A 24,884-nucleotide genomic window follows, 5' to 3' on the forward strand; every position below is an offset into this window, starting at 1 on the left:
CACCATGATGAATAGAAAATCTCGACTTGTGTACCTTATACATCAAAATTTGTCGGGTCCCACCCGAAGAAGGCACCCAAATCCAGCCATGAAGTGTCAACAATCCTCGACTATCACAATCAAAAGCTGACATTTGCCCAATCACTCACCCACTCTTCTTATTTTCCACCTTGGTGGCCTCCATCTTATCAACCCTAATCATATCCAATACTATAGTCACTACTGTCATCGTCAAACATACATCCTAAATCGTGGTATTGATTGTCATGTGACTCAGTACGTTGGCCACCACGTTGGCCTTACCTGGACGGTATAGAATCTCATAGTCGTAGTCCTTCACTACGTCAAGCCATCTTGCTGTCTCATATTTAGGTTGGACTGATCCATCAGATACCTCAGACTCTTGTGGTCCGTGTCATCGGACCCCATACAGATAGTGACATCAAATCTTGAGATCGAAAACCACCGCCCCCAACTCCAAATCATGAGTAGGATAATTCGCCTCATGAGTCTTTAGATGCCTCGAAGCGTATACGATGACGTGCCCCCTCTAAATTAGTACTGCACCCAAACCCATGATCGATGCATCACATAATACAATGAAATCCTTAACCCCTTCAGGAATGGTAAGCACGGACGCCTCACAGAGCTTCTACCGAAGAGTCTAAAACGTTGCCTGCTTCTCAGGCACCCAATGGAAGGTGGCATCCTTCGTAGTCAGTCTAGTGAGAGGAACTGCAATCTTGGAGAAGTCCCTAGTGAATCTTCAATAATACCCTGTCAGCCCTAGGAAACTCCGAATCTCAGATGGATATTTCGGAACTTCCCACCGCATAACCGCCTCAATCTTAGCCGAGTCGAGCAATATACCATCATGGTTGACGGGGTGTCCCAGAAACAGTACCTCGCGCAACTAGAACTCACATTTGGAGAACATGGCATACAACTTCTCCGCCCAAAGAACTCCAAGAAACTCACGTAGATGCTCGTTATGCTGCTCATTGGTATTGGAATAGACTAAGATATCGTCGATGAACACAATCACTGAACGATCCAACATAGGCCTACACACCCGGTTCATGAGATCCATGAACGTTGTCGGTGCATTGGTAGGCCCGAAAGGCATCACCACAAACTCGTAATGCCTATAGCGAGTTCGGAAACCCGTCTTCGGGATATCCTCCTACCGAACCCTCATCTGGTGATAACTGGATCTCAAGTCGATCTTGGAAAACCAAGATGCCCCATGAAATTGATCAAAAAGCTCATCAATCATCAGTAATGGATTTCTTCAGTGTCAATTTGTTCAACTCCCGGTAATCAATTCACATCCGGTGTGAACCAACCTTCTTCTTGACAAAAAGGATCGGTGTTCCCCACGACGAGCTGCTCGATTGAATAAACTCTTTCCCTAACAGCTCCTAGAGTTGTGAGGATAACTCATGCATCTTTGGTGGTGCAAGGCGATATGGCTCCTTTACAATCGGGTCGGCACATGGGATCAAATCGATCCTGAACTCCACTTGCATCTCGGGAGGCGCGCCAAGCAATTCCTCTGGTAAGACATCAGGAAACTCCTTCACAATAGGGGCATCAGAAACTGACTTCTCCCCCTTGACCTATGTATTGACCACATCTACATGATACCTCATACATCCATGTTGAATGCACTCCATCGCCCTGGCAGCGGAACAAAAAGCGCATCCAACTCTAGTACCCTCACCATAGATAGTCATCATTCCTCCACTAGGATCATGGATTGTCACTAACTGATTTTCACAGTCAATCAGTGCCCCAAACCGACTCAACCAATCTATACCCACAATGATGCATACATCTCCCATCGTAATAGGAATAAGATCAATCGGAAATCCAACACCGAAAATCTTCAACACACAGTCTCGGTATACCTCATAACCGAAACTATACGGTCAGCAGCTATAGCGACGTTCAAAGGTCGATCCAGGGCCCAACGAGCAACACTGTAACCTCTACAAAAATATGTACACACAAAAGACCAACCCGCACTCGAGTCAACGAAGCCAGGCATAAAATTCACAAGAAAAGTACCTAACAGAGTTACAACATAAGCATATATGTGACATCCCCATTTTCACGGCCAGAAAAGACCGATTTGTTTATGCTTATTTAAAAATCGGAGTATCCTTTTTGAAAAATAGTATTGTGGAATTTGTTCCAAGAAAACAAGATAAAGATGTTACCAAAGCATTTCCGAAGAAATGTATTTTATTTATATTAAAACATCGAGATTTCATCATCAATACAGAAACATAAGCATAAAGAAATATTACAAGCCTTACAGTAATTAAACTAGTGGCCTATTACTCATTGAATCTCTCAGCAGAATGTATCTTTCATATAGCCACCTATGATACAATAAACTAAGTGGGTCAGGTTGGGAAACCTGGTGAGTACATAGGGTTTACAACCCACAATAATATAATTATTATGTTTTAATCATCAAACAATTAACCCAATTTCCCATCCCTATTATCTTCCTTATTCTTAAGAATCTTCCCTAAGAATCATCTATTCTTCATTCATTCATTCCTAAGGATTGTCCTAAGGAATAGGCACGAAGTCCAACGATTCCAGGGTTTATCCAACAGGCACTAAGTCCATAGCTGTCGATGTTATCTATTTGGCACTAAGTCCATAGCTGCTAATGTTTATCTATAGGGCACTAAATCTATTAGCTTCTAACGTTCATTTATAAGGAACTAAGTCCATAGCTGCCAGGGTTTTTAGAGTACATATGGTGAACATGTCGTTCACGAACACCTACAGGTTGCGAGCCTGCTAGCGTTCCAATGGATTTTCTAGAATAGTTCGTGGTCGTCCTCTATACTCTGCTAGATGACTGGATCATCGTTTAAGTCAAGGCTTCTCATCATCTTTCACCTCTCATCATCTATATCATCTTTCTTCTCTCATCATCCATATCATCTTTCGTCTAACCATCTCTACCTAATATATTTATAGGTATAAAAATACATATACAATTTAAATCAAGTAAAACATGTATAAATCGTTCATCTAGCATGATATTAGGAACATAGATAATAAGCAAATATAGCTTGTATTAATATAAATACTTCATATCTATGTGTAAGATGAAAGTAACTATGCACTTACTTGTTAAAGTGATGAATCGAAATTCGGGCGCTTCGCTTCTATTAATTGTCTTTTCCGTTGACGAAACCTAGTATTATTATCACTAAATTTTAGTCTAATATTTATTGCGACTAATTATTACTCTAGATTCATCATTAACTCAAAGCCTACCCATGATCTATCAAGTAAAGAACAACCAGGTAGGATCATATCGGAGGTAGGGTCCGTTTGGTATACGAAGTATACTGTTTGGAAATCCCACTTTAAGCACCTCACTAAATCACAACCTAGACATCATCCCCGTAAGTAGATCAATCGGTATAACGACTTTGAATCACTGATAAATCTTGTTTATAGGTTCATAATAATGATAATGAACTTAAAGATAAGTTATACTTAAAGGAGGGTAAGCATAACTCACTTACAAATGGGTTTAACGAGGAACCGGGCTCTGCGCGGGCAGAACTTTTGAGCCAAAAGCCCTTCTTCTAAGGGCCTTATGGCGCTCCGGGACTCGCGTCTAAAACCTAGGAGGTGTTAGGGAAAAGAATAGAGGTTTTGGGGGTGTTTGAGAGAGAATGGGTTAGAAAGGTGTGAGGAATTAAGTGATTTGCGCCTTATATTTATAGGCTTCGTGTCGTGAAGTTTCATAGGCACCAAGGCTTCGCCGGGTGCTGACACGTGGCGCAAGACGCATGTAAAACAACCAATTTTGAAAAATTCATGACTTTTGCATGCAAGCTCCATTTTTGACGTTCTTTATATCCAAGCGTAGGTATTGACAAGATCTACAACTTTCGTTTAGACTCCATCAGCTGATTTTAACTTTATTTTTAAACTTTAATTTTAACAGGTTGAGACCGTTAAAGTCCTTTAAAAATTCATAACTTTGTCATCCGACGTCCGTTTTCGACTATATTTATATCGTTGAGCTCGTATTAACAAGATCTTCAATTATCATTTAGGTTGTGTCGGCTAAAATCGATCGATCTAAAATTCGATTTACGGGCTGTATACTGCTATGCAAAATCTTAGAAAAACCATAACTTCCTCAAATGAAGTCAGATTTGGACGTTCTCTATATGTACGCTCTCGGTTTAACGTATACTACGCCTTTCGTTTAGATATCTAAGGATTAAAAGTAGCTTATCAAAAATTCACTTTTTACGATACACGGCGCTGTGCAGGTTTAGTCGCAAAACTTCGATGGGTCATAACATCTTCGTTATAAGTCAGATTTTAGCGTTCTTTATATCTATGGAATCCTTGTGACATATACTATAACTTTGTTTAAGATTATTTATCCTAAATAATTGATAGTCATTTTTAACCCTTATTATCTCTAAATTGACTAGCCCGAATCTGCGGGCATTATAATTATCTCCCCCTTAGGATGATTACGTCCCGAAATTATCAACGAAGCAGGGCTTGTATAATGACTCCATATGTTATCTTTCATCCTAGGTAATAACCGTAACTCTTATGTCCTTTCAAATGGGTATATAACTCTTGGATTTCTTGACTGTTGGTGGTGCTCCATTTTGCACCCGCTATTCATACTATGTTGGACTTTCAATTGTAACCTTCGAGTTTACAAACTCGATCTTTATTGGAGACTCCTGCTCTTTTTTATTTGACTTAACTTAAGATAAGTTCTTTACTTCGATTACCTTAACAGACCGACGGGTCATGTTCTAATGATCTCTCGTCGTATGATGCAATGCTTAGACTTAGGTCTTTTAGACTCAAATTCCAAAATTGAATATACCTTCCTTCATGTTCTAATGTGATCTAATCACATTTTATCATGTCTCACTTGTAGCTACAAGCTTCTTACTTTAACAGCGATCGTGATACTTCTATTGATCGTTTCGATTATCTTTCACTTTAATCTTCTAGCTTAAGTCGGATGTTACATCGAAAATGGTTTTTCGAACCATGTAACATACTTATCTTAGTCAGACTCGATTTGATATGACCACTAGGGTTAGAATATCAATCATCTTCTTAGTCATTACCGAAACGATGGTAACGACAGACATGAACAAAACAAAATCAATTACTAGCGCCTTGGTAACCTTGTGACTTTCCCTGATCCATGTGCGATTCCTGTACTTCCGATAGTATAGGCCTCTACTACCTTTCACACCTACTCATACTCATCCCAAGTATTGTCTCGCAGTTCTCTAAGTCACCATACAAGAATGTCACATAGTCATTTAACACACCGGATAGCATAACTAAGGTTTATATTATTTCTTGAAACGATTACATAGGTATTCAAGTTCACCCTATATTATGTCTATTATATTAGGCTACACCACATGATACTATCTATATGGCTACTTTATAGATCCTTACTGCCAATCTGTAAGGGTCGAATTTAGTTGTAGTATGTCGAAGTCTTTTGTACCCTTCGTATGTTAGTTATGTTTATTTACTAAGGTGTATTTCGTATGAAACTTTAGTGTCAATGCCTTAGTATTTTTTGTATGCTTTCACTGTTCCTATAAATATGGAAATTTACTAGAGTTAGATAAGAGTCCTTTACAGAACCTGTCTATTTTTCTCTGTAAATGTTGAAAGCATAAATGAGCATAAACCAGATCTTATTTACATTGTTTGTTCAATCTGCATTCGTTTTACTCTGATTTTGATTAATACTTGATTTAATGATTCATTAATTGGTATCAGAGCAGGAATCATGATCTGAGATCTAATTTTCACTCTGTTTCAAAAGGTTTTTGAATCAAAGTTCTGGTTCAAAAAGTTCCGCATCTTTTTACGTGAAAAAGTTTTTTAGATCTTAAGTTGTGATTTGATTCTGCAACATATTTGTTGAATTGAGTATTCTACTTTGCTTTTTCTATTCAATTCTGCAATTTGCTTTCAAATTCTCTTTGATTTCTCAAAAATTCTTAAAAATTTTCTTTCGTACATCAATGGCGAACTTCAATCTCAACTCGATGACTTCATACTCTTATCTGCTGGGATCTTCAACTAAGATTCCTATGCTTATTCCTGAATACTATGACCAGTGGTCTGATCGTATGCAGGATTACTTGAATGGAATCGATGAAGAGCTTTGGTCTTGCATCTCAGGGAATGTTACTCTTCCAACGAACTTACAACCAATTGGATCTTCATCTAGTACTACGAGTGTGGAAAATCAGACTGATCGTATGAAGAAACTTGAAAAACGATGCATAAGGGAGTTGCGTGGTGCATTTCCTCCAGTGGTGTATAATTATGTCAGAAGTTGTACAACTGCAAAGGAAATCTGGAATAATCTCAAAGAAAAGTTTCAAGGCAGCGAGAAGACGAAAATCAATTCAGTTAAGCAATGTTTGATTGAATTGAAGGATTTCAAGCAAAAAGATGGTGAAACGATTGAAAGTTACTATGATAGGCTGAATGAGCTGATTTACAAATGCAATCGTTATGGAATCACGAGGTCTGCCATGGAATTCAATCTCACCTTTGTTATGGGACTCCGTAAAGAATGGAGAAGTGTTAGCATGATGGTGAAAAATCAACAAAGTTTCGATACATCCTCTATGAACGATTTGTACAATCAACTGAAAACTCACGAAAGTGAAGTGAACGAAATGGCAGAAGAGTCGAATCTTAGTCTGGGAGGTCCATTAGCACTTGTCTCTAAAGTGACTGAAAAAGAAAATGTTGAAAGATGATGAAGAGGGGTTTCTCATGAATTCGGATGATGAGGCAATTGCTTTTTACTCTAACAACCGAGTCAAAACGTTTTTCAAGAAACCGTTTAATTCAATGGCGAAGCAAAGTGAGGGAAAAGGAAGTTTCGTGAACAAATATACAAGAGAAGAGAAGAAGAAGTATGAGAATAATGATGCGAAGGGTGCTGAGGAGAAAAAAGAGAAGAAATTGAAAGGAGATTCTGGTATGGATTGTCATTATTGCAACGGAGCAAATCATCTAGCAAATGATTGCATGCTTTGAAAGAAAGATGAGAAGAAGAATAGAGTGAAGGATGAGGCGTATTATGTGGACAGGTTGGAAGAGGTACGAAGGCTTGCATTGTCACATGCTTCATCAAGGATCATCTGGAATGCTCTTGCCTTTGGCTTCCGTGGCCCATTCGGTCTTGCTGCCTCATTTTTCTTCGGGCAATATTTTGACATATTCCCCTGGTCTCCACATCTGTAACATACTTTATCATTAGTCGTACAATCTTTGGAATAGTGACTGATCCTCTCACACTTATAACAAGTCACTTCTCCGTAGCTTCTCCCATAGTGCTTCTTTTTGCACTTCTCCCACCACTTTTCTTCATTGCTATCCCCATACCTCTTGTTGTTTGGGTCATACTTCGGGAACCTATTTTTATTGTCGGATCTTGAAGACCCCTCAAACTTCCTCTTCTCTCCTACCTCATCTCTTTCCAGACCTTTTTCCCTAAGTTGGGTTTCTACATTCTTGGCTGCTCTAACGGCTGTCTTCAATGTAGTTTCCATTTTTACCATTGTACCAAAGTACGCTGGCAATCCATTAGCAAACCTATCTATCTTGGAGATTTCAGTCGGCACCAAGTAGGGGAATAGCTTCATCTTCTCAATGAATGCGGTGGCATACTCATCAACACTCAAAGTCCCTTTCTTCAGGTTCTGAAATACGTTGTTTAGGTCTATCAGATCTATCTCTGAGCAGTATTGCATTTTCAAGAGCTCCATGAATTATTCCCAAGACATACTCATGGCTTCTCCCCATGGAATTGTATCTTCCAACAACTTCCACCAACTTAAAACTCCGGTCTTTAATTGTCTGACTGCAAAGATGGTTTTATGTTTGTTGTTGCAATTGCAACTTTCAAATACCATCTCCATCTCGGAGATCCAGTCCATGATCTCTACTGGCTTCGGGCTTCCAGAAAGACTTGGTGCCTTGGCACCTAAAAAGTTCTTATACATACACCCATCCTGTCAATCCCTATGTCTGGGTCGTTCCTCCTTACCACTCGGGGTTCAGCTTGACTCACCGTACGACTATAATTTCCTCCTCCGACAGTTTTTCATTCAGTTCGGGGCTGCACAACAGGCACAGTAGGTTCATCCCTATTATTAAGCAACATTTTTCTCATCTCCTCCCTTTTTTCGGCCATCATAGCCCGAATCATTGCTTGGACTCCTGCCATAGTGATTGGCTCGTGTGCAGCTGCTACCTCTGGTGCATGCTCAATCACTTATGGCTCAGGCTGCTGAATACCATTTCCTAATCCGCTTCGAGTTCTTACCATGTCGATCTATACACCAAATCATACGTTCGGAGTGCAGTGACGAGAATTAAGATAGAGAAATATTTATTTACGATAGACGTATAAATCTCCTTATCACTCTGAAAAGTTACATGCCAGTTCTAATATTGTAATTAAACGTTCAGAAATCTGAACACATAAAATTTTCAGATCCGGTTGGTAATAGAGATTAGATCCGATCAAATGATAGCATCAAAAAGCATACAAGGCATCTTATAGCATAAATCATTTAGCACATAAAAGAAATTTATGTTGGGTTTTATATACTACAACATCCTATGGTGCACATACAACCCTAAATGCATTGGATCTATGTTTTCTCTAATTATACATGCAATATTGTTTCCAAAGCATTAAGCCTACAACTAGCATACAATTTGACACATAAATCATAAAAGTAAGTTAGAAAATTACCTCTTTGTTGTAGCTTGTAGACATTGGCCTTTTAAGAGCTTAGCACCCCAAGTGTTGTGTCTCAAACAAGTCACAAACATCATGAACAATTGGAGAATATTGAGAGAGAAGTTAGAGCACCAAAAATCGTCCATATACTTGTAAATCACTCTTAGACCTCATTTTGGCTAATGAAGGGTCACATTTATAGTGTGGGCTTCCTAAGGTTTAACTTGTAAACCCTAGTCTATTTACTTAAGCCTTTAAGCAATCCAATAATCCATATGATGGGCCTTATGGACTAACTCTTCATGGACTTCCACATAGAATTAGTCCATCCTAATCAATATGGATTATTGGTCCAAACTATAAATATTACTGATTGACTTAATCAGTCACCGTTAATTTAATTAGTCTCTTTTGATCACCAATTTAATTCCAAGTTAATTCTTGATCAATACTATTTAAATAACATGATGCCTCAATTAATATACTATACTTATAATATATTAATAAATCACAAATAACTTCTTACTCAAATATCCATCCTACCAAATTGTCCTGATTAAGGCAACCCGAAATGTACCATGCTACTCTCGGGTCAAGTACATACCAACTATAGTTATGAGCTTAGACACCTAATCCAACTATTTAGGCATCTTCCCTAAATAAGCTATTGCTCGTGTCTATTCAGGCATACTTCATAAATATACCAGACACTCATCTCACGATCATCACTTAACATTCTAAGTTTAAGTCTAGAAATTTCCTAAAATTCCTATTTCGCTTAAACTAATGCTCTGATACCAACTGTGCCGATACCAACTGTGACATCCTCATTTTCAAGGCCAGAAAAGACGAATTTGTTTATGTTTATTTAAAAATCAGAGTACCCTTTTTGAAAAATAGTATTGCGGAATTTGTTCCCAGAAAACATGATAAGGATGTTATCAAATCATTTCCGAAGAAATGTATTTTATTTATATTAAAACATTGGAATGCCATCGTCAATACAAAAACATAAGCATAACGAAATATTACAAGCCTTGCAGTATATAAACTAGTGGCCTAATACTCCTTGAATCTCTCAACACAATGTATCTTTCATATAGCCACCTGTCATACAATAAACTGAGTGGGTCAGGTTGGGAAACCTGGTGAGTACATAGGGTTTTCAACCCACAATAATATAATTATTATGTTTTAATCATCAAACAATTAACCCAATTTCCCATCCCCATTATCTTCCTTATTCTTAAGAATCTTCCCTAAGAATCATCTATTCTTCATTCATTCATTCCTAAGGATTGTCCTCAGGAATAGGCACGAAGTCCATCACTGTCATGGTTTATCTAACAGGCACTAAGTCCATAGCTGTCGATGTTATCTATTAGGCACTAAGTCCATAGCTGCCAATGTTCATCTATAGGGCACTAAATCCATAGCTACCAACGTTCATTTATAAGGCACTAAGTCCATAGCCGCCAGGGTTTCTAGAGTACATCTTGTGAACACGTCGTTCATGAACACCTATAGGTTACGAGCCTACTAGCGTTCCACTGGACCGTCTACAATAGTTCGTGGTCGTCATCTATACTCTGCTAGATGACTGAATCATCGTTTAAGTCAAGGCTTCTCATCATCTATATCATCTTTCTTCTCTCATCATCCATATAATCTTTCATCTACCCATCTTTATCCAATATATTTATAGGTATAAAAATACATATACAATTTAAATCAAGTAGAACATGTATAAATCGTTCATCTAGCATGATATTAGGAACATAGATAATAAGCATATATAGCTTGTATTAATATTAAATACTTCATATCTATGTGTATGATGAAAGTAACTACGAATTCACTTGTTAAAGTGATGACTCGAAATTCGGGGCAGCGCTTCGCTTCTAACAATTTTCTTTTCCGTTGATGAAACCTAGTATTATTATCACTAAATTTTAGTCTAATATTTATTGCGACTAATTTTTAGTCTAGATTCATCATTAACTCAAAGTCTACTTCATGATATATCAAGTAAGGAACAACCAGGTAGGATCATATCGGAGGTAGGGTCCATTTGGTATATGAAGTATACTATTTGGAAATCCCACTTTATACACCTCACTAAATCAAAGCCTAGACATCATCCCGGTAAGTAGATCAATCGGTATAACGACTTTAAATCACTGATAAATCTTGTTTATAGGTTCATAATAATGATAATGAACTTAAAGATAAGTTATACTTAAAGGAGGGTAATCATAACTCACTTACAAAGGGGTTTAGCGAGGAACCGGGCTCTGCACGGGCATAACTTTTGAGCCGAAAGCCCTTCTTCTTGGGGCCTTCTGGCGCTCCGGGACTCGCTTCTAACACCTAGGAGGTGCTAGGGAAAGAATAGAGGCTTTGGGGTGTTTGAGAGAGAATAGGTTAGAAAGGTGTGAGGAATTGAGTGATTTGCTTCTTTTATTTATAGGCTTCACGTCGTGAAATTTACCTTCGCGTCGTGAAATTGCGTAGGCACCAAGGCTTCGCCTGGTGTTGACACGTGGCGCAGGACGCTAGTAAAACAACCAATTTTAAAAAATTCATAACTTTCGCATGTGAGCTCCGTTTTGATGTTCTTTATATCCACGCGTAGGTATTGAAAAGATCTACAACTTTCGTTCAGACTCCGTCGGCTGATTTTGACTTTATTTTTAAAGTTATATTTTAACAGACTTAGACCGTTAAAGTCCGTTAACAATTCATAAATTTGTCATCCGACGTCTGTTTTCGACTGTCTTTATATCGTTGAGCTCCTATTAACAAGATCTTCAATTCTCGTTTACATGGTGTCAGCTAAAAATCGATCGATCTAAAATTCGATTTTCGGGTTGTATACTGCTATGCAAAATCTTAAAAAAAATCATAACTTCCTCAAATGAAGTCAGATTTTGACGTTCTCTATATGCACACTCTTTGTTTAACGTACACTACGACTTTCGTTTAGATCTATAAGGCTTAAAAGTAGCTTATCAAAATTTTACTTTTTACGTTACGTGACGCTGTGACGGTTTAGTCGCAAAACTTCGACGGGACATAACTTCTTCGTTATAAGTCAGTTTTCAATGTTCTTTATATGTACAAAATCCTTGTGACATATACTATAACTTTGGTTAAGATTATTTATCCTAAATAATCTTCTATCAAAAAGTCATTTTTAACGCTTATTATCTCTAAATTGACTAGCCCGAATTTGCGGGCATTATAATATACTAAAAAATAATTCGGCAAGAATATAAAGAAGAAACATACCAGCGACGATATTGGGTGCTACTCAGGCCTCCTCTGCAGTTAACTGAAAAGATCGACCCCTTGCCTTTGGGCCTCAACCTTCCCAAATGCCCATTAGTGATGCACATGTTTACAGGAGTAGGAGCTTGAATTGGCTTAGATGCAAGAAGCGGATATTTGAACCTCATATGGCTTGATTGGTTGCAGCTGAAAGAAACCCGCAAACCCTTCGGGCACTCCTTCGCAAAGCGCTCGTCCTTTTCCACATAAGTAGAATATTGATCCCGATTAACAGGGACCCTCGTGACCTTTGCCACACTTACTGCAAGTGCGGCTCCTCTGACCTCCTACTCTTGAATCAGTGGGCTTTGCCCGCTTAGCTGCTGGTTGTGACTGTACTGGCCTCCTATATCTCCTCTATGTATCCACCTTGGCCTCTCTCATCTACAACTCCATCTTAATCTCCCTCCTCTTGGAATTGGTCTGCAGCTCAACTAATGTCCGCTATTGGTAGTTCGTCATGAACTCTTTGATATCTTTCTTGAGCTTACTTAAGTATCGGGTCATCTGCGCCTGCTCAGTAGATGCATACTCTGGAAAAAACATAGCAATCTCATGGAATATCTTTGTGATCTTGGCCACCGTCTCTGTCGTCTACTGAAGCGACAGGTACTCTTGAGCCAATCACTCCCACTCCACTGAAGGAACATACTCCTCTCGAAACATCTCAACAAAACGATCCCAAGTAACCATGGATTTATCCGAAGGTGATAAATCAGTAGTCATGAACTTCCACCGGTCCTTCACCCCTAGGCGAAGTAGGTTCAATGCAAAGCAAACCCTCAGATCATCTGGATAGGAGCAGGTATAAAATCACCCCTCAACATCAGCGATCTACCTCATAGTGTCAATCGGATCCTAGAATCCATCTAACTCCGGGGGCTTCATGTTGTTGAACTCCTGGTACTACATCAAATCACCCCTGTGAGACCTCACAGTGGCGAAAGTTCCGGTGGATGCATTAGCAGCCTCGGTGAAAGCAGTGTAGCGCTCATCAAACATCTCGATCACCGTGGTCTTGATAGACCCAAATACCTCCGGGAAAGCCTCCTTAACCGTTATGGCCACTTCCACAACAATGATCCTATGGATCTCATCATCACTAATACCCTATCTCTCTGAACTGCTGGTGCTTGAACCTTGAGTATACACTATACTGAAATACACAAGGAAAATGGGAAAAACCAGACTAAAAGAACTAGAAAGCTAATATTCCAAACAACCATTCGGTACCCTCAAGATTTCTTCTAAATCTCATACGGATCCTGTGCTTTCAGAAGTATAGGCCCATACTACCTTCCACACCTACCCGTAGTTGATTTAGATCCCCTCTCAAGGTCCAGAATCACAAACATTCTGCTTCCACTCAAGCAGCTCAAAAACATCAAAGTGCTCAAAGAGCCACATCTAAAACCTCGATACATACATCTAAGGTCCCTTTTCATCTACCGCTCCATTCCGCAAGAAGTCTCCACTAACCTTGCCATTTTCTCCGCATAAACCAATTATATATAATCCAGACACAATAGATAGTCGAATAAGATATTCCACCCTATATCCACAACCAAACAAGGAACAGGAAATAAGGATAAACCAAGCATTCTAAGGCTATAAAATCATAACTATGTACAACCATGCCGTTTATATGAAGTAATTACAAATTTTAGCTTCAACCCCAGAAGAGCATCCACAAGTAATCTCCTAGGATATAAGGCATCACAAAATCAGGCAACCCTACTCTGAAACTCCTGAGGGATCCTTAGCCTACCAACTAGAACGCATTTCTATCAGCTCAATAACAGAAACTACAATACAACATATAACACAGTTACAGATATTTTGGGAGATCACTGCCTCGGACTCCAACTGACTGTACACTTTGCTTCCCTCGTTCCATTCGTAACATTCATTCTTTTGTAAAAAGGGTTTTTAAAACTTTCAGATCCTTAATTTGAGACTGGAATCCCACGAATGTTCATCCAATTCTCTCAAACCAGGGCTCTGATACCAACTAGTAACAACCCAAAATTTTCAACAAATTTTTCATTTTTAATTCAGAAAAAATATAAATTAATAAAAAAAACCAAAATAAGAAATCCCACGTGTATCAATATAGTCATCCCAAAATCAAAGTATCAAAAAGTAGAAATCGTAGAAAGATCTGCAAGCCAGAGTATACAGTCATGCATTCGCCTTCCCTTAATCATCTGAGGTACCTGAAACACATTTAATCCAGAACTTTAAGCATAAGTCTCAATGAGTCCCTCCTAAAATATTATACAACACAACATAATAAATATATGGGTTATCAGCTACTGTAGAGACCCATTTTTATACGAACGGTGGATGCGGAAGAATAATCTTGAGATTTATCGTGTTTTTGTAAGTATGAACACGAAGAACATATTATGAGTTCGTTGAAGAAGACTAATAACAAGAGAGAATAATAATAATATTGCATGAAGAACATGGTGGGAGAGAAACTCTCCCTGGGTGGGAGAACCCACCAAGTTTTCTCTCTCTAGAGATTACATTGTGAGAAAAGTAATCTTCTAAGAAAAGTAAAATGAGCTAGCTAAAGTAAGAAATGACCAACTCTCCCTTTATATAGGAGGGAGAGTATTTACACCATAAATACAATAAAGGGAAAATACAACCTAATAAACACTCATTATTGGTGGAGCATTTCCATGCACCAACATTCTATCCCTAAATGCTTACAAATGATGAGAGATACAACAAGTGATACAAGGCTATAATACAGTAATCCGACTAGCAAGTGTGGTAATAAAATGAAACCAAGTGCTGAAATGTCTCTGAAACTCTGAAGTGTCTGTGAAGTCTGAAACTGGCCATGGATCTCTAACAATGAAGGTCTTCGGCTTCAAAGCACAACCAATGAAGCAAAACAAATAAGATCCAAATCTTCAAACCATTCATAATCACCCGAAGAAGGAGGTCACCACGAGCAAGTATAAGATCCAATAAAAGAAACACTTCGGCTTGAAAAAGTCTGAAAAACATCTCGAGTTCTCGAATCATAATACACCGAAATTCTTCAAAGAATAACCTGCTAAAAATGTGAAGCATCCATAAAATGAAGTCCGGATAAAAATAATGTGAGTCCAAAAACATGGTCTAGCAATGCCGAAAATTTGATCCAAGGACCAAAAATAAGTGCCACGTCACATTGCCAAAATAATCTTCATTTTCAACATATCACAAATCCAAACTCGTGAAACCATAAGATCTGAACCGGATGCAAACACAAAATCATCATGTGGTAGAGTTCGAATAATAAATAATCTGAATCGGAAAACATCGAGTAATGCCAAAAATTTGATCCGTAAAGACCAAAAATAAGTGCCACATCGCATCACTAGATAAATAATCGTCTTCAAAAGTCTTCAAAAATCCAAACTCAAACAATCATAATAACCAAATCCGGATGATATTCTCTCCCTATTTTTGATAACCAATGACCGGATATCAAAAATCAACAAATCATCGGATGGAGAGTGTCGGATACCAAGAGCTAACAGAGAAGCTCTCCGTAGATGTATGAAGGGTCTCGATAAGAAACGAGATAGAGTAAAAGAGATACTCTTGCGGTCATGAGGAGGCGGGTGACATAGTTGCTGAAGCTGTGCTGAGAATAATCTGTTGTGCCATAAAATATATCCAAATATCCAAACTGCGGTGTCGGAACACTTGAAGTGGTCTTCAATAGAGAATAAAGTCCACATGCTCAAGATACATGATTCGTCAACCAAAAATCAAGAGCGACAAGTCATAAAATCCCATAAAATGAAGAATGCGAAACAACTTTGTTGATCAATCGTCGTTGCGGTGCAAGCATCACAAAAAAAAATAATATGAAGTCCGACTGCGGTAGGAGTATTCTTCCAATAATAACCGGCATGAAATGAACCAATGTGACAATCCAAGGTTCGGTTGTGGCAAAAATTGGTGTTAAAAAAATAATTGGTGTAAAAAAAATAATTGGTTTTAAAAAAAATTGGCTAAATAAAAATAATTGATGTTAATAAAAATAATTAGTTGAATAATAAATAATTGGCGTTAAAAAAAATTAACTGAAAAAATAATAATAATAATAATAATAATAATAACTGAATAAAAAAAAGTTAAAAAAATAAGAGGGTTTTTAAAAGAAAGGAGGAAAAAGGAGGAAGGAATGAGGAGGGAAGGCTGGTCGAAGGAAGGAGCTGAAGAAGGAGAATCCGAGGTCTAAGGGTGTTGCGGGTCTATGGTGGTTGCGGTAGGAGGTGATTGCGGACGAAGTGGGTGCGGTGGAAGGGAGTCTTGGGTGCGGACGGGGCTAGGCAGACTGCGGTAGGCGAGGAGGCAAGCCACTTCGGATGCGAGACTGCGGTAGCAAGGGAAGCCAGCTGCGCATGCGAGCTGCGGTCCGAACTGCTGACCGAGGCTGCTGTCTGAGCAAGAAGACTTTGGTCCGGAAGAAGCGAATGGCTGCGGTAGGGAGTCCGGACTTCGGTTCATCAGCAAATGGGGGATTAGGCTGCGGTCAAGAGGCTTCGGATCAAGGCTTGAGAGGGGCTGCGGGGAGGCTTCTTAGGAGACTCCGGTAGGCAGTTTTTGGCTGCGGTTCTGGGCTCCGAGAAGGGCTGAATATATGACGAAAAATGCTATTTTTCCATGAAAAATTGTACCGCAAAGGCCATTTATTCATATTTTAATGAGGGAATCTTTTTATAAAGCATTCTAAGTCGAAGGTGGGTCTTGGGAAGGCAAAAAGAAGAGTGTGCAGGGGGTTTTTAGGGGACAAAAGGTGATGGGATTGGACAATGTCACATGGTTTTTTGCTTGGGAATGCAAATATGAGTGAATTACTCTTTACCCAAAAGAGCAAAAAGGACAAAATGCTTTTCACAAACATAATTTACGTCCAAATGGTCTTCAACATTAGATTTACAGTAGGAAAAGTTAGAAGAATAGAAACTTTATACCTCTTGTGAAGAAAAAGTTGCTGGGAAAAATAAAATCCACTTCTCTTGAAACTAAGCCCATTAAATTTGTGTCTTCTCATCCAAGAAAAAAGAGCTCCTGGAACAATTTCTTCAACCTTTTGGAGACCACAAAAATAATTTCTTTACCAAATAGTCTTCATTTCTTCAACAGCAAAAATAATAATCTTTTAAGAACATCTTTTTCAGCAACAAATAGAACGAGCAGCAGCAGCAACAATTTATTTTATTAAGTAGGAATCACCCAGAAAATAGAACTAAGAACGAACTTCATAAAAAAAATTCTGGTTTGAAACCCGAAAATTTTTTTCTTGCAGAAACACGGAAAAATCACAAGATAATCACCGAACGGGAGTCGTTCCCTTGAACTAATCATGAGATCTTCAAGGTACGGCTCTGATACCAATTGTAGAGACCCATTTTTATACGAACGGTGGATGCGGAAGAATAATCTTGAGATTTATCGTGTTTTTGTAAGTAGGAACACGAAGAACATATTATGAGTTCGTTGAAGAAGACTAAGAACAAGAGAGAATAATAATAATATTGCATGAAGAACATGGTGGGAGAGAAACTCTCCCTGGGTAGGAGAACCCACCAAGTTTTCTCTCTCTAGAGATTACATTGTGAGAAAAGTAATCTTCTAAGAAAAGTAAAATGAGCTAGCTAGAGTAAGAAATGACCAACTCTCCCTTTATATATGAGGGAGAGTATTTACACCATAAATACAATAAAAGGAAAATACAACCTAATAAACACTCATTATTTGTGGAGCATTTCCATGCACCAACAGCTACCTTGGGGATCATCTGCAATCCTAGTGCACTAACATCACGCCCTATGGATTAACAACATGTTTTAGGGGTTATCAGCAATCCTAGGGATTCTCAGCAATCCTAAAGTTATCAGAAATTCAATTCAGATAAAACAACAATCAACAATAAAGACCCATCTGGTGACAAACATACTACCACACATCTAAAAGTAGTGAGAAGACTCACCTTCTGAATAGCAGCTAGAAACACGACAATGCTCACACATGGAGCCGACAGGATCAACAAGACACCTAGCAACAGTAAAGTCATACCCTATCATCATACACCCTTAAAACCTTAGTTTGACCCAAAAAGTCAACCATGGTCAACTTCAGCCAATGTTCATGTCGTGACCACCCATAGTTCAAGTCATGACCGAACACGGACAAAGCAGTCGTGAATGCTCACTTCTCACGACATGACATGCTACTCCTCACGTCGTGAGATCCGTTCTGGCCAGCTTTGAACATTAAGCTCTTAGTCCCTTAAGCCACTCCTTGAGACTTTCGAGAGGGTTCCTCAACTCTAAGGACTATAAAAATCATAGCTTTTCAGTCATGCATGTCCAATGCATGACTTGGACACTAACTAGGTCAATAAGAAGAAAATAAGATTAAGACCCATGCTTGGAGTCTAAAACCAACACCAAAATTCAGATTTGGAACTTATACTATGGAAAATGCCCTAATGATCCATAAAGTTGCTAACTTTATGGATCCCATGCAAAATATCAAACACCGCCATGAAGAGAAAGGAACAAATCTAAGATCTATCATGCCATAGAGATAAAGACAGGGGCTTTAGGACTTAAAAAGGTCCAAAATCACTGAAGGATGATGGGGAAGGCACTTGCTTTCCACAAGTGATGCATCCAAGGAGTCTTCTTCTTCTTCTAAGAGCCAAAATCACTAAAAGCTCTTCAAGGTCACCAATGGAGGCTAAAATCGATTTGGACAGGAAGGAAGTGATGGAGGATAAGGGTTTGCAATCCCTAGCCTCACACTTCCCTTAAATAGGGAGTAAAACACATAAATATGGTTATCCTATTCTCACAACGTGAACACCTATGTGTCATGTCGTGAGCCTCAAGGAAGGATACGCGGTGCAGACGAATATCACATCGTGATACACACTCTCTTTCATGTCGTGACCAGCTATAAAATGAGGTTTTATCATTCTTTAATAATTTCAAAGAATTGAAAGATCAAGTACCTGCATTAGATGTTACATAATCCCTCTAGGGCCTGCTGTCACACTCACAAATGGAAAATGTCATTCACGTATCGATAGCGCGCTCTGACGACCAAGTCTGTGGTGGTTAGAAAATGTTAAATTGAGAGTATAATCTGAGTATTCAGAGAATGATCCATATCTAAGTTATTCATACCCTTTTATAGTTTGGGTTTCCATACCTGATTGTGCGAATATTGTAAGGGTAAAGGTCACTTAAACATTCCATTTCAAATTCCAGAGACACGGATTGGTCCACATGTCCTGTGGAAGGTCTTCTAAGTCTCTAATTGGTGTAAGGGGAATCTCCATTAGTGGTATAGAAATTCGATTATATTGATGTACCTTCCATATTTTCTTGGTTTTTCTCCTTATGTTCCGCTCACATATTGGTGATGTGGGGGTCTAGACGGAGATTCTATCTCGATAGCCGGTTGAGCCGGGGTATGTAAAGGCTTGCATGGTATGAATGACTCATCACCGACAAGTAGTAAGGAGAGTGCTGAAGTATCTTAAAAAAACCATGGATTTTTGTTTGACTTATGTAGGGTTTCCTTTAGTTCTTGAAGGATATTCAGATGCTAGTTGGATCACTACTGCTGAGGACCACTCTTCTACAAGTGGTTGGGTGTTTCTTCTTGGAGGAGGTTCCATTTCATGGGATTCTGAGAAACAAACACGCATCACAAATCCAAGTATGGAATCTGAATTTGTAGCCCTTGCAGCTGCTAGAAAAGAAGCGGAATGGTTAAGGAATTTGATTTATGAAATTCCATTGTGGACAAAGCCTATATCACCTATCTCTATACACTGTGATAGTTTTTCCACCTTGGCAAAAGCATAAAGTCAAGTCTATAATGGAAAGTCATGACATTTAGGTGTTAGGAACAGCATGGTACATGAGCTCGTTACTCATGGTATCATTTCTGTTGAGTTTTTCAGATCTCAACAAAACTTAGCCGATCACTTGACGAAGGGTTAGCTAGAAACTTGGTGAAGAAGTCGGTTATAAGGATGGGATTAGGGCCCACTTGATATCTCTATGGGTAAGATACCCAATTCCCTTCTAATACAAGGTTAGAAGTTGAATTCAATGTGGAAAGCTTGCTTATGGAGATTGAAGCACATTTGTTTTACTACATCCCAAGGTATGTTCTTATAATATGTATTGTTAAAATAGGTTGATTAAGTTCTTAATAGTTATTTTAAAAAGTGAATTAATAGGTGCATGATATAGAAGGACTACCTATGTGAGTGTGAAGTCGTGCTGCTTCAGAAAGCTTGTGCTAGGCTTTTATGCACTCATGAATGGATTGGACACACGGCTATAATAGTGTCAAGTATGAAACATTAGATATTGTGTTTAACTTAAATGTATAGTATCTTCTATTACTCAAATTATTTGAAGTGTTTTATCCTTAGGACACCCTAATTCTTTAGTATTTGACATGTAAATTGTACTAATGTGAAAATTCAATCTTCAAGATATTTTCATTCATGCATAAGTTTGATTTTTTTTTTTTTTTTGCTTTTAGTTAATTAAGGATTACACTAAAATAGGGGAGGAATGTTGGTGATTTTAGTGTTATCAACATATTTTGGTATAATTATTATTATTATTATTAATGAGATAGGTCGAGCTTCATTTACTAACCAAGCTTGGAGGCGTGGGATGCACACTCAGTGTGATAAATGTGAACTCGGGTAAACGGGGTCTAGGGGCAGTGCCTCTAGCGAGGTCCAAGGGGCCAAGCCCCTGACGGTGGTCCCGCTATAACTACCAGTTATTTCTCATAACTACCAGTTTTGGCGCCAAATCTAGAAGCAACCGCCATAACCTCTTTTTCCTCTAGTATAAGAACCTTTCAATGGTTCCAGAAAATAGGGGTGGAACTCATATACACAAAAATCATATTTTGATTTTTTCTATTTCTCAAGAACACAAAACAGCAAGGTATATTTTTCTATGTTTCGAATTTGTAAGTGGACTGATTTCCAAATTGCATTTCTTGGATTATCCCAAATCAGATTTCATGATACCCAGGGAATAAGGGTCGAAATCATAAATTTTGGAAAGTGATTGCAATCACAATCCCAGAAAGTATCCAAGTTAATTGATATTCTAAGACCCCAAAATCTTACATCATTCATTATCCGAAAAGAGGGTCAGAGTAAAAATATTCTCAAATCATCATAATAAAAAAACTCATTGCAGAATAAATCTCCAGGGGATGAAGTGCGATCAAGTTGGGCTCTTCTTTTTAAAACTGGAAGTATCTGAAAACGTTTAAACCACAAAATTGTAAGCACAAAGCATAGTGAGTTCCCTAAAATACCACATACCATACTAATCAGTGGGACCAACTCTAGGGTATATTCCAACCCAACATACAACAATGGGCCTAGCCCTGGGGCCCAACCCTGACGTATATTTCAACCCAACTTACAATAATGGGCCCAACTCTAGGTGTATTTCAATCTAATAATGAAATAATGGGCCTAAACCTAGAGTTTATCATAACCCAATCATACAATAATGGGGCAACGCTAGGGCCCAACCCTGGGGTATATTTCAACTCAATCATACATGCAAGAGTCACAAAGACAGCTAACATTGTACATAACAAAATTCAGTGGGCCGACATGATAGGTTTTAATTAAAATATTGTTGGATTTAGTGTCTAAGCCCATAACTAAAATTGGTATGTACTTGACCCGAGAGTAGAATGGTCCATTTGGGTTGCATGGCACCGGAACAATCGTAAGGATGGACTTTTGAGAAGAGGATATTTATGATTTATTAATATATTATAAGTTCTAATATATTAATATGAAATCATATTATTTAATTAGTATTGATCAAGAATTAGTTTGGAATTAACTTTGTGATCAAAAGAGACTAATTAAATAAATGGGGATTGATTGTGTAAATCATTCATTCTTATATAGTGGGCTTATGATCCATAATCCTTTATGTTGGGCTAAACCCATGTGGTGACCCATGGATACTCCATGGAGGTTAAAACCCATGGAGCATGAGGAATGTGGAAATTCATGCACATTAGGTTTTGCATGGTGTAACCCAAGTTGTGTCACACTATATAAAGGACCCCATAGCTACCAAAATTGGCACTTAAGAAAAAGGAAAGAGGGCTAGCCGATTTTGAGTGCAAGTATACTTCTCTCAAGTTCTTCCAATTGTTGGTGGTGTTGTGTGAAGCATTTGAGGCATCACACTTGGGGTGCTAGACTCTTAAAGGCTTAAGGAATCAAGCTACAAGAAAAGGTATGTCATTCTACTAGATTTTTGTGTTACATATACTTCATGGTATGCTAGTTAGGATGAAACCTTGGAAAAATGAAAATTTTTATGTATAATAGAGAAAACATAGATCTAAGGTTTCTAGGTTTCCATGCACACCTTAGGAGTGTTAGAATGCTCAAAACCCATCAGTGGTATCAGAGCCTAGGCTTGTTTTCAATTATACTTGATGCTACTTGTTTTCAAAGCTTGAAAAAATCGATTTTCTGCTATCTGAACAGTGAACTCACTGAGTCCACTGATAGACTCGCCGAGTCCACCTTAAAAACTGACCAACTCACCGAGTCAGTTCATGCACTCGACGATTTGGTGCTCCTGGATGCAGAATTTCGAGTTTTAAAGCTGGAATTCGACTAGAATCATTACCCTAAACTGTTTTTAAACAAATAAAACTGTTTTTGATGTCGTAATGATTGTACTTATCAAATTTCAAAGATAATTGTCAAAGTTTCAAGTTTTATATTAGTTTATATGATTCTTGAAAATTGTTGATGTGAATTATCCATGCTTATGAGTTTTGCTAGATCATAGATATTATTTGACATTGCTTGTTAGTTTAATTATTGATCTAAATGCCTTTTAATGGACTCCATAACTTGTCCTCAAGTTATGGAATTCCAAAAGTCTTTTTCTTAAAAGTCATTAAAACTCATAAGTTATAGAAATGAAAGGTTTTGAATAATTTCAAAACTTGCCCTCAAGTTTTGGATTTTGTAAAGTTACTTTAGAATACTTTAATTCCAAACCCTAGAATTTTAAAATTTTAAAATTCAACCCTTATACTTTATAGTATTATAAGTTAGTAGTATATATATATATATATATATATATATATATATATATATATATATATATATATATATATATATATATATATATGTCTAAGATCAATTCAGTCTTACCGTTAGTAGACCTCATTCACGAAGCCGGTCTATAAGGGGGGTATAAGGTTACTGCCTATAAAATGGCAGTTTAATGGGTGTCCACTCTCACCCATCGCTTCCTTGATTGGTGGAGGGTCGTTAGCCGAACGGGTAGGATAGGACTATAATTCTCATTAAGTATAATGATAATAAAGTAACTAAACTTTTTATTAAATTCTCAATCTTAGTTACTTTAGGAAAATGTGAAATTGATGCTAATCCATGAAAATTGCACTTTGCACCTTACCAAGTCGTTAATGGAGCATATGTGGTTAACCGACACATTAACTTGGACTTATAAGGGTGGCAAAGGGTGGCTCGATGTTTATCATAAGATCAATGGAGCGTGTGTGGTTAACCGGCACATTGATTGGGTGATAAAGTCGAGAGTACCAAGCACATTTTGCATGGTTATTCACACCTTGTTTGTGATCCTCGGTATCCCAGTCACAAACCTGAAGGGCATAATCGAGATTTAAACATGCCATTGAATTGTTCAATGAATCTCAAAGGATCTAGGAATTTCAATCTAATTAAAACTTAATAACAATTTTGTTTTTCATGGTGGAAATTGGTAAATCGTCATTTACCTACCTTCAAATATTTTGCAAGTTGGATTACGACATCCCTCTTCCAATTTGTAAAATATTGTGTTGGGTCCTAGCCTTAATATTTCAATTTGGGTGTTATATTAAGGACTCTTTATCTAATCTAAACTTGTCTTTTTTTCTTTTCAGATGTCTTCCAACACTGCTTCTGGCTTAAAACCTACTGGCTCCTTCTCTCTCATGAACCTTTGTGGGAGAGTCATATTTGATGGTTCCAACTTCAATGATTGGATAAGGAACATCAGGATGGTCACTCGCTATGAGGACAAGGAATATGTCCTAGACAATGAGCTTAAGGATATCGATAAGTCTTTTGCTACTCCTCAGGAGATTGCTGATTTCAGGGCACATGAGAAAGATGCCACCAAGGTAGCTTGTATCATGCTTGCCACCATGTCTCCTGAACTCCAAAAGTCCTATGAGGACTTCTACCCTTTTGAGATGCACCAGGACCTGATGAAAAGATACCATCAGAGTGCTCGTCAAGAGTGGTATGAAATCATCTGCTCCATGATTACAACAAAGATGAAGGATGGTGAACCCATCACGGTCCACTTGCAGAAAATGCAAAGGTTTGTGGACCGTCTGCTCAAATTGAATGTGAACTTTGATGAGCAGCTGGCTATAGATAATATTCTACACTCCTTACCTCCATGTTATGATCAGTTTCGCGTGACTTATCATATGAACAAGGAGGAAGTCACTCTGAGCAAGCTTCAGGGCCTTTTGAGGACTGCCGAAAGTGGTCTCAAAGGTAAATCTGTTGTAACCACTCCTACTTCTAATGCCCCTGTTCTGGCAATTGGGCAAGGTAAGGGGAAGAAGA

The sequence above is a fragment of the Lactuca virosa genome, chromosome 9 (genome assembly GCF_052849685.1).
Source record: "Lactuca virosa cultivar CGN04683 chromosome 9, Lactuca_virosa_CGN04683_v6, whole genome shotgun sequence".
NCBI classification, from domain to species: Eukaryota; Viridiplantae; Streptophyta; class Magnoliopsida; order Asterales; family Asteraceae; genus Lactuca; species Lactuca virosa.